This window comes from Amblyraja radiata, chromosome 39 (assembly GCF_010909765.2).
Source record: "Amblyraja radiata isolate CabotCenter1 chromosome 39, sAmbRad1.1.pri, whole genome shotgun sequence".
Classification (NCBI taxonomy): Eukaryota; Metazoa; Chordata; class Chondrichthyes; order Rajiformes; family Rajidae; genus Amblyraja; species Amblyraja radiata.
The window spans coordinates 11659667-11674724 of NC_045994.1; the positions used below are offsets into that span (position 1 = coordinate 11659667).

A 15058-nucleotide genomic window follows, 5' to 3' on the forward strand; every position below is an offset into this window, starting at 1 on the left:
TCATAAGTGATAGGAGCAGAATTAAGCCATTCGGCCCATCAAGTCTACTCCATCATTCAATCATGGCTGATCTATCTCTCCCTCCTAACCCCATTCTCCTGCCTTCTCCCCATAACCCCCGACACCTGTACTAATCAAGAATCTATCTATCCCTGCCGTAAAACTGCCCACTGACTTGGCCTCCACAGCCTTCTGTGGCAAAGAACTCCACAGATTCACCATCATCTGTCTAAAGAGATTTCGGCTCATCTTCCTAAAAGAACGTCCTTTAATTCTGAGGCTACGACCTCTAGTCCTAGACTCTCGCACAAGTGGAAACATCTTCTCTCTATCCAAGCCTTTCACTATTCTGTACGTTTCAATGAGGTCCCCCCTCATTCTTTCAAACTCCAGCGAGTACAGGCCCAGTGCCGACAAACGCTCATCATAGGTTAACCCACTCATTCCTGGGATCGTTCTTGTAAACCTCCTCCGGGCCCCTCTCCAGAGCCAGCACTTCCTTCCTCAGCAAGGGTAACGCTGGGGCAGGAGTTGAAACATGACGCCGAAAAGTGCTGGAGAGAACAATGTATACAGGCTGCCAGCAATGGGTGGTGCTGGCTCGAAGGGCCGAATGGCCTCCTCCTGCACCTATTTTCTATGTGATGCCAGGAATGAACAGCACCCGAGTTCACGGCTCAGCTGCAGTGGGAGGTGACACATCTCTCAGTGTCTTACAGCTCGGAAGGATCATCTCCCCCGAGAGAGATGCCATCATCAGTAATCAGATGGCAAATGGATGGCAGGGCCCTGGGGAGTGTTGTAGAGCAGAGGGGTCTAGGAGTGAAGACACATTGGCCTTCATCAGTCAGAGTTATAGTTTATTTACTTTAGAGGAACAGCGTGGAAACAGGCCCTTCGGCCCACCGAGTCCATGCCGACCAACCAACCCCACACACTTACACTATCCCACACACAAACCCGGGAACAATTTACAATCGTGCCACGCCGATTAACTTACAGACTTGTACGTCTTTCCAGTAGGGGAGTGACCTGGAGATCCCGGAGAAAACCCACGCAGGTCATGGGGAGAACGTACAAACTCTGTGCAGACAAGAACCGTAGTCAGAATCGAACCAGTGTCTCTGGCGCTGTAAGGCAGCAACTCTACCGCTGCACCACAGTGCCACCTTACTATGGTAGGAACCTTAAGGATGACCCTTTTATTGATTTTAAATACAGGATTGCGTACAGTTTTGGTCTATTGCGTACAGTTTTGGTCTCCAAATCTGAGGAAGGACATTATTGCCATAGAGGGAGTGCAGAGAAGGTTCACCAGACTGATTCCTGGGATGTCAGGACTGTCTTATGAAGAAAGACTGGATAGACTTGGTTTATACTCTCTAGAATTTAGGAGATTGAGAGGGGATCTTATAGAAACTTACAAAATTCTTAAGGGGTTGGACAGGCTAGATGCAGGAAGATTGCTCCCGATGTTGGGGAAGTCCAGGACAAGGGGTCACAGCTTAAGGATAAGGGGGAAATCCTTTAAAACCGAGATGAGAATAACTTTTTTCACACAGAGAGTGGTGAATCTCTGGAACTCTCTGCCACAGAGGGTAGTCGAGGCCAGCTCATTGGCTATATTTAAGAGGGAGTTAGATGTGGCCCTTGTGGCTAAGGGGATCAGAGGGTATGGAGAGAAGGCAGGTACGGGATACTGAGTTGGATGATCAGCCATGATCATACTGAATGGCGGTGCAGGCTCGAAGGGCCGAATGGCCTACTCCTGCACCTAATTTCTATGTTTCTATGTTTCTAGGATGTGAGAGTCACAGGTGGTCGAGTTTTTAATTTTTAATGCGTAGATAGTGCCGAGTTGCATTCCTGACCAGCTGCAGGTTGTGTGTGCGGTGAAGGTATTCTGCAGTACAAGAGCCTTCAGTAGCTGCAGTTAAATCTGCTCCTCTTCCATAGGCAGTCCCTCAGGATCAAAGCTGACCTGATTTCAGTCTGCTTCTGAGGTAACTGCTGAGACCAATATAGGAACTGCAGACTTCTCCTTCGTTGGGGCAGAGGACAGGGCGGCACAGCGATCGAGTTGCCGACTCACAGCGCCAGAGACCCGGGTTCGATCCCGACTACAGGTGCTGTCTGTGAGGAGCTTGCACGTTCTCCCTGTGACTGTGTGGTGCTCCGGTTTCCTCCAGAGACGCGCGGTTTTATAGGCTAATTGGCCTCTGCAAACTTGCCACTAGAGTGTAGCGAGTGGAAGAGTAATTGGTTCTAGCAGAACCAGCATGGATGGGTGATCAATGGTTGGCATGGACTTGATGGGCCGAAGGGTCCGTTTCCGTGCTGTCCCTCCAAACTAAACTGAAGGTCAGAAATGATCTGATTGTCGTCTCAACTGCATATCCCCGGTACTCATAAGGCCAGAAGGAATAGTAGAATTACGCCATTCGGCCCATCATGTCTACTCCACCATCCATCTCTCCCTCTTAACCCCATTCTCCTGCCCATTTCCCCATAACTTCTGAAACCTGTACTAATCAAGAATCTATCTAACTCGGCCTCTACTCTTAGTTTTCACTCATCATAAATCTCTGTACCACTAACCTAAAAATATTCAAAGACTTCTACCACTGCCGTTTGAAAAAAAGAGTTCTAAAGACTCATGAATCATTGCGGGAGAAAAGCACTAATTCACTGTCTTAAAGAGACGACCCTTGATTTATAAAGTGACACTATTACCAAGGAAGCCAAAGAACACTTAAAGTTAATTTTAGGCTTTAGATATACTGCGTGGAAACAGGCCCTTCGGCCCACTGAGTCCGTGCTGACCAGCGATCTCCCCGTACACTAACGCTATCCTACACACTATGGACGAATTTTACAACAACAAAAAATTCAAAGACAATTAACCGACAAACATGTATGTCTTTGGAGTGTGGGAGGAAACCGGAGCACCCGGAGAGAATTCACAGGGAGAACGTACATATCCCGTACAGACAGCACCCGTAGTCAGGATAGAACCCGGGACTCTGGCGCTGCAAGGCAGCAACTCAACTAATTTTCTTCACAGCTGACTAGCTAATGATGTTTGCTCACTAAAGATAGACGCAGAATGCTGCAGTGACTCAGTGGGACAGGCAGCATCTCTGGAGAAAAGGAATAGGTGACGTTTCGGAGGTAGACGTAAAAAGCTGGAGTAACTCAGCGGGTGAGGCAGCGTCTCTGGAGAGAACGAATGGGTGACGTTTCGGGTCGAGACCCTTCTTCAGACTGATGTCGGGTTACTCCAGCATTTTGCGTCTATCTTCGGTGCAAACCAGCGCCTGCAGTTCCTTCCTGCACAGGTTTGCTCACAAGGTTGGTGTCTCTTTCAAGCGAAGCGTTACCGGAGAAAACCTCAAAACCACAAATGAACACTGAAGGAGCAGCGGAGAAGAGGGTCGTGGTTTCAAAGCAGCGAGCTGGCGGGAGGTGCCGTGTGAGGAGGGTGAAGGGCGGAGGAGAAGGGAGGTCGTGGCGATGGATGGAAGGAGAGATTGTCATCGAGGATCGGGTGGGAGACAATTTAGTTTAGAGATACAGCATGGAAATCCTGTAGGCCCTAGTGTGTCGGATATGGGGAGAAAGCAGGAACTGATTTTGGATGATCAGCCATGATCATATTGAATGGCGGTGCTGGCTCGAAGGGCCAAATGGTCTACACCTGCACCTATTGTCTATGTTTCAATTTTAATCCAATATTCCCACTCTCCCCATAGAACAGTTAGAGTCATAGAGTCACACAGCACAGAGACGGGCCCTTCGGCCCAACGTGCCTATGCTGACCAAGATGTCCAATCTACACCAATTCCATCAGCCCGCATTTGACCCATATCCCTCTAATCCTTTTCAATCCATGTACCCGTCCAGCACAGAAACAGGTCCCTCGGCCCACCCGCACCAACCAGTGACACCCGCACACTAACACTATCCTACACACACTAGGGACAATTTTACATTGATACTAAGCCAATTAACCTACAAACCTGAACGTCTCATCTTTGGAGTGTGGGAGGAAACCGAAGATCTTCGGAGAAAACCCACGCAGGTCACGAGGAGAACGTACAAACTCCGCACAGACAGCACCCATAGTCAGGATCGAACCCATCTCTGGCGCTGTAAGGCTGATAGTAGCTCTACCCCTATGCCACCGTACCACCCACATCCTTTAATTGTTGTTATACTTGCCTCAGCTACCTCCTCTGGCAGCTCGTTCCATACACCCACCACCCTTTGTGCAAAAAGGTTGCCCCTCAGGTTCCGATTAAATCTTTCTCCTCTCACTTTAAAGCCCTGTCTTTCTGCGACTAGAGTTGTACCTGTCTCCTTAAATATATCCAAGGCCTCCACAGCCCTCTGTAGCAGTGAATCCCAGAGACTCAGCACTCGGTGTGTGAAGAGATTTCTTCTCTTCCCAAATTAAATTGAAATGTTACATCCTGTATCTGGAGACAGCAAAGCTTTCTTCAGGACTCTCCGCCCAGGGAAACAGCCCCCTCACATCCAATCTGTCTAGCTTTGTCAGCATGTTGAATGTTTCGACTCAAGCCCCTGCTGTTCTTCAAAACTCTAGCAAATGTGCACCTCTTTGATCTAATCCTTCCCCTTGCAGCAGTCTCGCAAGCCCAGGTGTCAGTCAGGCCCGGTTAGCCTTGCCTCCCTGCTCTTTTCCCACAGCCCGACATGTTTCCCTCATGAGTCTGAGGAAGGGTCTCAACCCGAAACGTCACCCATTCCTTCTCTCCAGAGATGCTGCCTGTCCCGCTGAGTTACTCCAGCTTTTTCTGTCTATCTTCGGTTTAAACCAACATCTGCGGTTCCTTCTTATACACGTTTCCCTCAAATTCGACTGAACGTAATCCCAGATTGCATTGGTTACGGGCTTGCCTCCGTCTAACAAGCTAGCCTGATCCTTTAAAACATTCCCCACAGGGGAATTTATCTGCACAGGGAGAGAGTTCAGAGAAATATTGTGACTCCTTCAGACAGCAGAGCAATGACCGGTCCATCCTCATAAAGGCTTTAGAGATACAGCGTGAAAACAGGCCCTTCGGCCCACCAAGTCCATGCCGCCCAGCGATCACGCCACATACTATCATGACCCTCCACACTGGGGATAATCCTTCAGGTTCCAGAGAAATGACTGGACCATCCTTGCAAAGGCTTTACTTTAGCGATAAAGTGTACAAACAGGCCCTTCGGCCCACCGAGTCCATGCCGACCAGCGATCACCCCGAACAATAGCACAACGCTACACACTGAGAACAATTTAGAATGTACAGAAGCCAATAATCCTACAAACCTGCACGTCTTTGGAGTGGGGCAGGAAACCGGAGCACCGGGAAAAAAATGTGGCCATGGGGAGAACGCAAACAAACTCTGTACAGAGAGCACCTGTAGTCAGGATCGAACCTGGGCCCCTGGCGCTGTAAGACAACAACTCTACCGCTGTGCCACCATGCTGCCCATCATTGCCCGTTTAAGTGTGATGTCTGGAATGTCCATGGCCAGGATGCGACAGGTTAACGTTTCCCAGTTACAATTGAAGTTTAAAAGATCGCACCCACCAGACTCGGCAACAGCATCTTCCTCTCTGTTAACGGGCTTTTGAACGGTTCTCCCACCTCGGTACTTGTGACACTAATAGACCTAAACCTGATAAGACTGGCTGTGACCCCTCTGTTCACAATAGCCAATATCATAGAAACATAGAAAATAGATGCAGGAAGAGACCATTCGGCCCTTCGAGCCAGCACCGCCATTCATTGTGATCATGGCTGATCGTCCCCAATCAATAACCCGTGCCTGCCTTCTCCCCATATGCCTTGATTCCACTAACCCCTAGAGCTCTATCTAACTCTCTCTTAAATCCATCCAGTGATTTGGCCTCCACTGCCCTCTGTGGTAGGGAATTCCACAAATTCACAACTCTCCGGGTGAAAACGTTTTTTCTCACCTCAGTCTTAAATGGCCTCCCCTTTATTCTAAGACTGTGGCCCCTGGTTCTGGACTCGCCCAACATTGGGAAAAATTTTCCTGCATCTAGCTTGTCCAGTCCTTTTATAATCTTATACGTTTCTATAAGAATTCCCCCTCATCCTTCTAAACTCCAGTGAATACAAGCCTAGTCTTTTCAATCTTTCCTCATATGACAGTCCCAATCTTTCCTCATATGACGTTTCCTCATACGACAGTTGAGGAATCCTGGGATCAATCTCGTGAACCTACGCTGCACTGCCTCAACCACAAGGATGTCCTTCCTCAAATTAAGAGACCAAAACTGCACGCAATACTCCAGATGTGGTCTCACTAGAGCCCTATACAACTGCAGAAGAACATCTTTACTCCATTCCACTAGCTTTCTTCACAGCCTGCTGTACCTGCACGCCAACTTTCAGTGCTGGTGTACAATATCCAAGCCCAATATTCTTACATTATAATGCATTATAATTCCCCTCTGCCGGTCAGACACACAAGTTCCACAATACCAAGTTCTGATTTAATAAATGCTATTAATAAATCTCACAGTGACAAGATTATCTGGGGTGGCACAGTAGCACAGAGGGAGAGTCATTGCCTCACGGCTCCAATGACCCAGGTTCGATCCTGACTACGGGTGCTGTCGGTGTGGAGTTTGTACGTTCTTGCCGTGACCCGTGTGGGTTTGCTCCGGGTGCTCCGGTTTCCTCCCACACTCCAAAGACGAACAGGTTTGTAGGTTAATTATCATCGGTACAGATTCTAAATGATCCCTGGGGTGTAGGATGGTGCTAGTGTGCGCGGATCGCTGGTCGGCGCGGACTCGGTGAGCCGAGAAGAGCCCGCTTCTGAACTGCATCTCCAAACTATAGATTGTAACAACACTATCAATGGGGCAGGCAAAATGTTTAGGGAGGAACTGCAGATGCTGGTTTAAACCGGACAGACACAAAATGCTGGAGTAACTCAGCGGGACAGAGAAGGATCTTGACCCGAAACGTCACCTATACCTTTTCTGCAGAAATTCTGTCTGTCCCGCTGAGTTACTCCATCTTCCTTCGATGGGACATATGTGACGGTGCGATGATATTCAGTGTAATGCCCCAGCACATACAATGTATGTGGCATAATACTACGAATATAGACACAAAAAGTGGAGTAACTCATCGGGACAGGCAGCATCGCTGGGGAGAAGGAATGGGTGAAGTTTCGGGTCGAGACCCTTCTTCAGGGGAAAGGGAAAACGAGCGATATAGACGATGATGCAGAGAGATAAAGAACAATGAATCAAAGACAGGCAAAAAGGTCACTATGATGAAGGAAACAGGCCATTGTTAGCTGTATAGGAAGGAACTGCAGGTGCTGGTTTAGACCGAATATCTGAAGAAGGGTCTCGACCCGAAAAGTCACCCATTCCTTCTCTCCAGAAATGCTGCCTGTCCCGCTGAGTTACTCCAGCCTTTTGTGTGTCGATCTATTGTTAGGGCAAGGGGTCACAGCTTAAGGATAAGGGGAAATCCTTTAAAACCGAGATGAGAAGAACTTTTTTCACACAGAGAGTGGTGAATCTCTGGAACTCCCTGCCACAGAGGGTAGTCGAGGCCAGTTCATTGGCTATATTTAAGAGGGAGTTAGATGTGGCCCTTGTGGCTAGGGGGATCAGAGGGTATGGAGAGAAGGCAGGTACGGGATACTGAGTTGGATGATCAGCCATGATCATATTGAATGGCGGTGCAGGCTCGAAGGGCCGCATGGCCTACTCCTGCACCTAATTTCTATGTTTCTATGTTTCTATGTTAGCTGTTTGTTGGGTGAAAACGTGAAGCTGGTGCCACACCACAGTCATTTGTCCTTTGTGTTTAAAGATTGCTGGTCTGGCTAATGTGTAGGATGGAACTGCAGATGCTGGTTTAATCCGAAGATAGACACAAAAAGGCTGGAGTAACTCAGCGGGACAGGAGGGTAGTGAGCGACGTTTCGGGTCGAGACCCTTCGAGCAGTCTGTGACACACCGGGCGAGCGAGGGGCCACTGTTTGGCTGGCGTGATTAACAGTGGGCAGGCTGCTGCTGATGTGAGAGAGATTCACACTGCTTGTCCTGCTGCTCCCTCTCAGCAGTTCGTTCCAACCCCCCCTCACCACCTGCCCGCTGGGGTTTCAGCCCGAATGAGTCTCCGCTGAGAATGACTGTGACTGAAATCATGTCACGTCTCAGGGACAGAGTTGAAGCTCTTCAAGGATAACACGAGGAAGTCCTTGAAACATTGTGGATTCCCTGAGAGTGCTTTTTCCCTGCTGCTATATATAGCATTCGGAACATACCATGTGATTTTTTATAATTCCACTCATGGCATTTGGCTGTGGGACTGCAGGAACTGGGCGGGTTATTTAACTGTGTGGGAAGGAACTGCAGATGCTGGCTTACACCGAAGATAGACACAAGATGCTGGAGTAACTCAACATTTAACGCCATTTATCCTCGTTCTCCAGAGACGCTGCCTGACCTGCTGAGTTACTCCAGCACTTTGTGTCCTTTTGTGCATCAACCAGCATCTGCGGTTCTGTGATTAGAGTCACAGAGTGATGCAGTGTGGAAACAGGCCCTTCGGCCCAACTTGCCCACACCGGCCAACGTGTCCCAGCTACACTAGTCCCACCTGCCCGCGTTTGGTCCATATCCCTCCAAACCTGTCCTATCCACGTACCTGTCTTAACTGTTTCTTAAATGTTGGGATAGTCCCTGCCTCAACTACCTCCTCTGGCACCTTGTTCCATACACCCACCACCCTTTGTGTGAAAAAGTTACCCTTCAGATTCCTATCAAATATTTTCCCCTTTACCTTAAACCTATGTCCTCTGGTCCTCGATTCCCCTACTCTGGGCAAGAGACTCTGTGCATCTACCCAATCTATTCCTGCTCATGATTTTATACACCTCTATAAGAGCACTCCTCATCCTCCTGCGCTCCAAGGAATAGAGACCCAGCCTGCTCAACCTCTCCCACACCCTGCAGTCCTGGCAACATCCTCGTTAATCTTCTCTGCACCCTTTCCAGCTTGACAACATATTTCCTATAACATGGTGCCCAGATCCGAGTACAATATTTACTTGTCGGGATGCAGAATGAGACCATTTGGCCCACTGGGTCCATGCTAGCAATCCCACGTTCTATTCCCCTTTTCTTTATATCCCTGCACCTTATTTTCTTCCTCGCTCGCTTTGAACACTTTCACAAAGGGCATTTAGAAACATAGAAACATAGAAATTAGGTGCAGGAGTAGGCCATTCGGCCCTTCGAGCCTGCACCGCCATTCAATATGATCATGGCTGATCATCCAACTCAGTATCCCGTACCTGCCTTCTCTCCATACCCTCTGATCCCCTTAGCCACAAGGGCCACATCTAACTCCCTCTTAAATATAGCCAATGAACTGGCCTCGACTACCCTCTGTGGCAGGGAGTTCCAGAGATTCACCACTCTCTGTGTGAAAAAAGTTCTTCTCATCTCGGTTTTAAAGGATTTCCCCCTTATCCTTAAGCTGTGACCCCTTGTCCTGGACTTCCCCAACATCGGGAGCAATCTTCCTGCATCTAGCCTGTCCAACCCCTTAAGAATTTTGTAAGTTTCTATAAGATCCCCTCTCAATCTCCTAAATTCTAGTAGCCTATTGCACTGCCAGCCAGCCAGCCTTTAAGATGTGGGAGGAAACTGGAGGTCAGATGGGGGATGCGCATACTCCATGCAGACATGTCAGGATCGAACCTTTCACCCTGAGACTAATGGCTGGATCAGCATGCCGCCCACTCATTTAACGCTGGGAATTTTTATGACCCAGAAAATTATGGGCGTGAAGCAGGTCACAGAGGCATCTGTGGTTTTCATTGAAAAGACACAAGGTTTACTCCTTATTTAAGAATAAGGAGCAAGCCATTTAGAACAGAGACGAGGAAACACTTTTTCTCACAGAGAGTGGTGAGTCTGTGGAATTCTCTGCCTCAGAGGGCGGTGGAGGCAGGTTCTCTGGATGCTTTCAAGAGAGAGCTAGATAGGGCTCTTAAAGATAGCGGAGTCAGGGGATATGGGGAGAAGGCAGGAACAGGGTACTGATTGGGGATGATCAGCCATGATCACATTGAATGGCGGTGCTGGCTCGAAGGGCCAAATGGCCTACTCGTGCACTTATTGTCTATTGTCTAAGGAGTTAAATAACCTGAAGATAGACACAACATGCTGGAGTAACTCAGTGGGTCAGGCAGCAGCATCTCTGGAGAGAAGGAATGGCTGACGTTTCAGGTCGAGACCCTTCTTCAGACTCCTGAGGGAAACATGTCGGGCTGTGGGAAAAGAGCAGGGAAGCAAGACTAACCGGGCCTAACTAGTCTGAAGAAGGGTCTGTTCTGTTTGATGGACTGGGTTACATCTACAACTCTTATCAATGTCTCACGGCCTTGGGAAGATCTGTTCCCAGACCAAGCTGGGAGGCAATCCAGCAGTCCAGATTTTAAAGACCTCCAACAGGTCACCCCTTATCCATCATTTCTCAAGCTTCATCTTCAGACTCGACCCGAAACATCGCCCGTTTCCTGCCTCAGACCTATTTTTTTCAAATATTCACTAGGATTCCAGTCTCAAGATGGCGGCCAGCTCAGGCGGCTACGTGCGTGCTGGCCACAGACGCAGATCCACAATCGCACATTACATTCGCTCAAATCTGTATTCCGACTGCAACATTTCTGACTTTTAACCATGACCTTCTTAAACTATCTGTACACTGTAAACGGCTCAATTACAATCGTGTCTAGGCTTTCCGCTGACTGGATAGCGCGCGACCCAAGCTGTCGGCCGTACCTCGGTACACGTGGCAATAAACACAACTAAACTGCGTTGGTTGCCCCATGTGTGAGAGAAAGAGCTTTAAATGTTCGACATTTGCTAACTTGTCAGCGGGAATGTGCGTTCCCCCACTGAGTACAATGCAAGACAGCAAGGCCGTGGCGGTGGGATGTGGGGATTAAACAGCACTGAAAGGGTTAAACCAGCGCAGGCATTCGAGATGCTTGCAGCAGAAGTTAATTAAGTATTGGCTCCCGCATGTGGCTCTGGCCGGCAATGTCTCAGAGTACAGCAACTTTTCCCATGGTCTCCACATCTCAAACTGTTTCCACAACAGAGACACAAATATGCTGCCTTTTAATGTGTAGGAAGGAACTGCAGATGCTGCTTTAAAATCGAAGATGGACACAAAATGACGGGGTAACTCAGCGGGACAGGCAGCATCTGTGGAGAGGAGGAATGGGATGCGTTTCGGGTCGAAACGTCACGCATTTCTTCTCTCCAGAGATGCTGCCTGTCCCGCTGAGTTACGCCAGCATTTTGTGTCTATCTGCTACATTTTAATTATGTTTCTCCTCAATTATGCTACCTCTCCCACCCACCTCACAGGTACAGTAGCTCCACCCCACACTGCCAAACCTATCTAAACCCCTATGACCCCAATCAGCCCCCACATTATGACATTATGCTCAACTCTCTCCCTCCCACCCCCACCTCCACCCCAACATACAAACACCATTCACCTTCAAGACACTCATGTTCATTAGCGATAGGAGGCAGATTTAGGCCATTCAATCCATCAAGTCTATTCCACCATTCAATCATGGCAAGACACACAAAGTTGGAGCAACTCAGCGGGCCAGACAGTATCTCCGGAGAAAAGGAATAGGTGACGTTTCGGATCACGACCCTTCAATCATGGCTGATTTATCTCTCCCACCTAACCCCATTCTCCCCCTAACCCCTGACACCCATACTAATCAAGAATCTATCTATCTCCGCCTTAAAAATATCCACTGACTTGGCCTCCACAGCCTTCTGTGGCATTGAGTTCCACAGATTCACCACCCTCTGAGTAACACTCCACACCCCCCCACCACCACCCACCCAGGTCCACACTCTCACCATCAGCCTCTGGAGAAGATAATAAGTACCTCCCACACATCAAGCTCACCCCCCCCCCCCACCCCCGAGCATGTTTTTCTCCTCCTCAAGTTACCCACCGCTTGTCAGCAGACACACCCTCATCTCCCCCCTCCACTCCTCCCCCAAACACGCCAACGCTGGTGGGGCTGCCCGAGACAGCCCCGAGGCGGTGGGAAGGGATCTTATTGCATTCATGCTGTGCGTTCGTTCACGTCACGATAAGGCATGAGGGATTGTCTGGGCCCGGCAGACAGACACTAAAACGCTGGAGTAAACTCTCAGCAGGACAGGCAGCGTCCCTGGAGAGGTTTCGCAGAACTCCCCCCACCCCCACCCTTCTTCCCAGATGCGCCGGCTTTTTATAACCTGACCCAGTTTAGCATGGAGCGAGTCCTTTAGCATGGAGCGAGTCTAGGAGGGCTGCAGAAACCTTGCCAAAGAATTAGATTCACACCTACTCAGTGTGTAGGTAGGAACTGCTGGCAGTGGTTTAGTTTTAGTTCTAGAGATACACATACAACTGGGTAACAGGCCCTTCGGCCCACCGAGTCCGCACCAACCAGCCATTCCCGCACATTAACACTACCCTACACACACTAGGGACAATTTACACTTACACCAAGCCTATTAACCTACAAACCCTGCATGTCTTTGGTATGCACCAAAAACAGACACAATATGCTGGAGTGGCTCGGCAGGACAGGCAGCATCTCCGGAGAGAAGGAATGGGTGACGTTTCGGGTCGAGACCCTTCTTCAGACTGCAGTCTGGTCTGATCCGAGTCAGGGGAGAGGGAGACTGGAGATATGGAAGGGCAAGGGGTGAAAACGACAGATCAAAGCAGAGGGTGATCAAGGAAATGTAGCATGGTTCATTGTTGGCTGAGGGGAAGGTGACTGAGGCACACATGCAGCAAAATTAATCAGGAGGGCTAGTCGGAAAACTAGAGTGGGGGGGGGGGGAGGGGGTGAGAGAGAGAGAGAGAGAGAGAGAGAAAAAAGCAAGGGTTACTTGAAGTTAGAGAAATCAATATTCAGACTGCTTACACAGTGCTGGCTTGTCCTTGGAAGCAACGTGAGACACAGATTGAGTCTGAAGAAGGGTCTCGACTCCATTCCTCCTCTCCAGAGATGCTGCCTGTCCCGCTGATGTTACCCCAGCACCTTGTGTCTGGCTTCGGTGTAAACCAGCATCTGCGGTTCCTTCCTAAATCAACTGCTGTGCACACCTTCGGTGAGTATGACCTTTGCCAGTGAAGCAAGTGGAATTCTCTGCCACAGAAGGCAGTGGAGGCCAAATCGCTGGATGTATTCAAGCGAGAGTTGGATTAAGCTCATAGGGCTAATGGAATCAGTGGATATGGGGAGAAAGCAGGAACAAGGTACTGATTCTGGATGACCAGCCATGATCACATTGAATGGCGTTGCTGGCTCGAAGGGCCGCATGGCCTACTCCTGCACCTATTTTCTATGCTTCCATGAAAGATGAAATCAGTCTGAGATGGGCCGTACTAAAACAAGGGCAAACTTATATTTTAATTTATATATTAAGCTAACGCGTCTCGGCTTCCCTGGGTAGAGTGGAAACCTCTCGAGGTGGGAAGCCTTTTTACTTTGAAAATCCAAAGAAGACACCAGCCCTCGTTCGGCAGCCCTGTCAAAGTTTGGCCGAGTCCAAAGCAAACAAACAATGCCCCCCACCCCACCCTCACAGGGGGTGAGAATGAAAGAGGAGGGACTGTGTCTCGTCTGCCTGAGCTGGGGTCAGGGAGGTTGTAATACCCAGACGACCAGCCGTGTGGATGAGAGAGAGGACAGTCCCGCATATGTACTCCCGAGGAACAGCAAGATGCTGGTTTAAACCAACTTCAGGTCTCGACCCGAAGTGTCACCTATCCACATTCTCCAGAGATGCTGCCTGACCCGCGGAGCTACTCCAGCACTTTGTGGTCCGTCTGCCATGTTAAACGTTTTGGTCTGAAGAAGGGTCCCGACCTGAAACATCATCCTTTCCCTTTCACCCAGAGATGCTGCCTGAGTTAACCCACTGAGTTACTCCAGCTTTCTGCGCCTACACCCGAGGTCTGTATTAAAAACATTCTCTACAGTCAAAACCGCACCCTGGCACCAAAAACAGATTTGATTATTTTTTTTTTAAAACATACAAGTTAAGGCAGACCCTCACCTCGACACAGTGGAAGACTAGCTCCTCCGGAAAGGATGTGTAGGCAAAGCTGGCCACTCTCCAGTGAAGTCCTGTTTCTCTGTGTTCTGGAGAAACTCGTGCTGGGAGCTGACGGGCGCTGGGTTCTTTTGAACGACAGGGAGCTGTGATTTGCAGCCGGCGTTCTCAGGGAGACGGGGCAGGAGGCGCTGAGAGACCCTCGTTAAAGGGAGGAGGGCGAGCTGGAGTCCTGTCCCCTCCCTCTCTCGCTCTCTCAGCGGGAACTCGACACAAGGGCAGACTGATGATAGACCAGCATCTGCAGTTCCTTCCAAACACAAGGGCAGGCTGTCTGACTGTCTGTCGTACCGTCTCCTCCCACCCCAGTCGAAGGAGAAGAAATGTGTGTGTGTGTGTGACTGGCCTCTACATGCACGATTGATCCTAGCGTGAGTCACCCGCTAGTCATTACATCAGCCGTTAAGGAGGGGGGTGGGTGGGGGCAGGTTGCCATCTGCTGCTGTGGCTCACTGCTGCTACCACAGGCCCAGCCCCGAGCAGAGCTGTCATTGCCAGGGGAGGGAGGGGTGGGGGTGGGAGAATGGGAACATGTAGCCCCTTTCACCCTGGCTGTGTTGCTCGCTATGCGGGGAATGCACTGAGAGTGGGCGAGGCAGCAAACACACACACACACACTTGCAGCCAGGACACAGATGTGAAGGGAGGAGGGGGGAAGGCCCTTCATCTCAGTTTAAAGGTTTTGTTTATTATCATGTGTACTGAGGTACGATGAGCAGCTTTCGCCCATCCCATCCCATCCCACGGTGAGACAGATAGAAGATGCTGGAGTCACTCAGCGGGTCAATAGACAATAGGTGCAGGAGCAGGCCATTTGGCCATTCA

General features: G+C 49.6%; 1 protein-coding gene across 2 annotated transcripts in view; it reads right to left on the reverse strand.

Moving 5' to 3' along the window:
* Positions 1-14617, reverse strand: part of LOC116967354 (probable JmjC domain-containing histone demethylation protein 2C) — a 71214-nt gene extending 56597 nt beyond the window's left edge. The window contains exon 1 of one of the 2 annotated variants that reach the window (XM_033013863.1): positions 14177-14617. The gene's annotated coding sequence lies outside the window, so the exon portion shown is untranslated. The remainder of the gene's footprint in view (positions 1-14176) is intronic. The other variant, XM_033013862.1, reaches the window with a different exon arrangement.
* Positions 14618-15058: the final 441 nt, after the last annotated feature.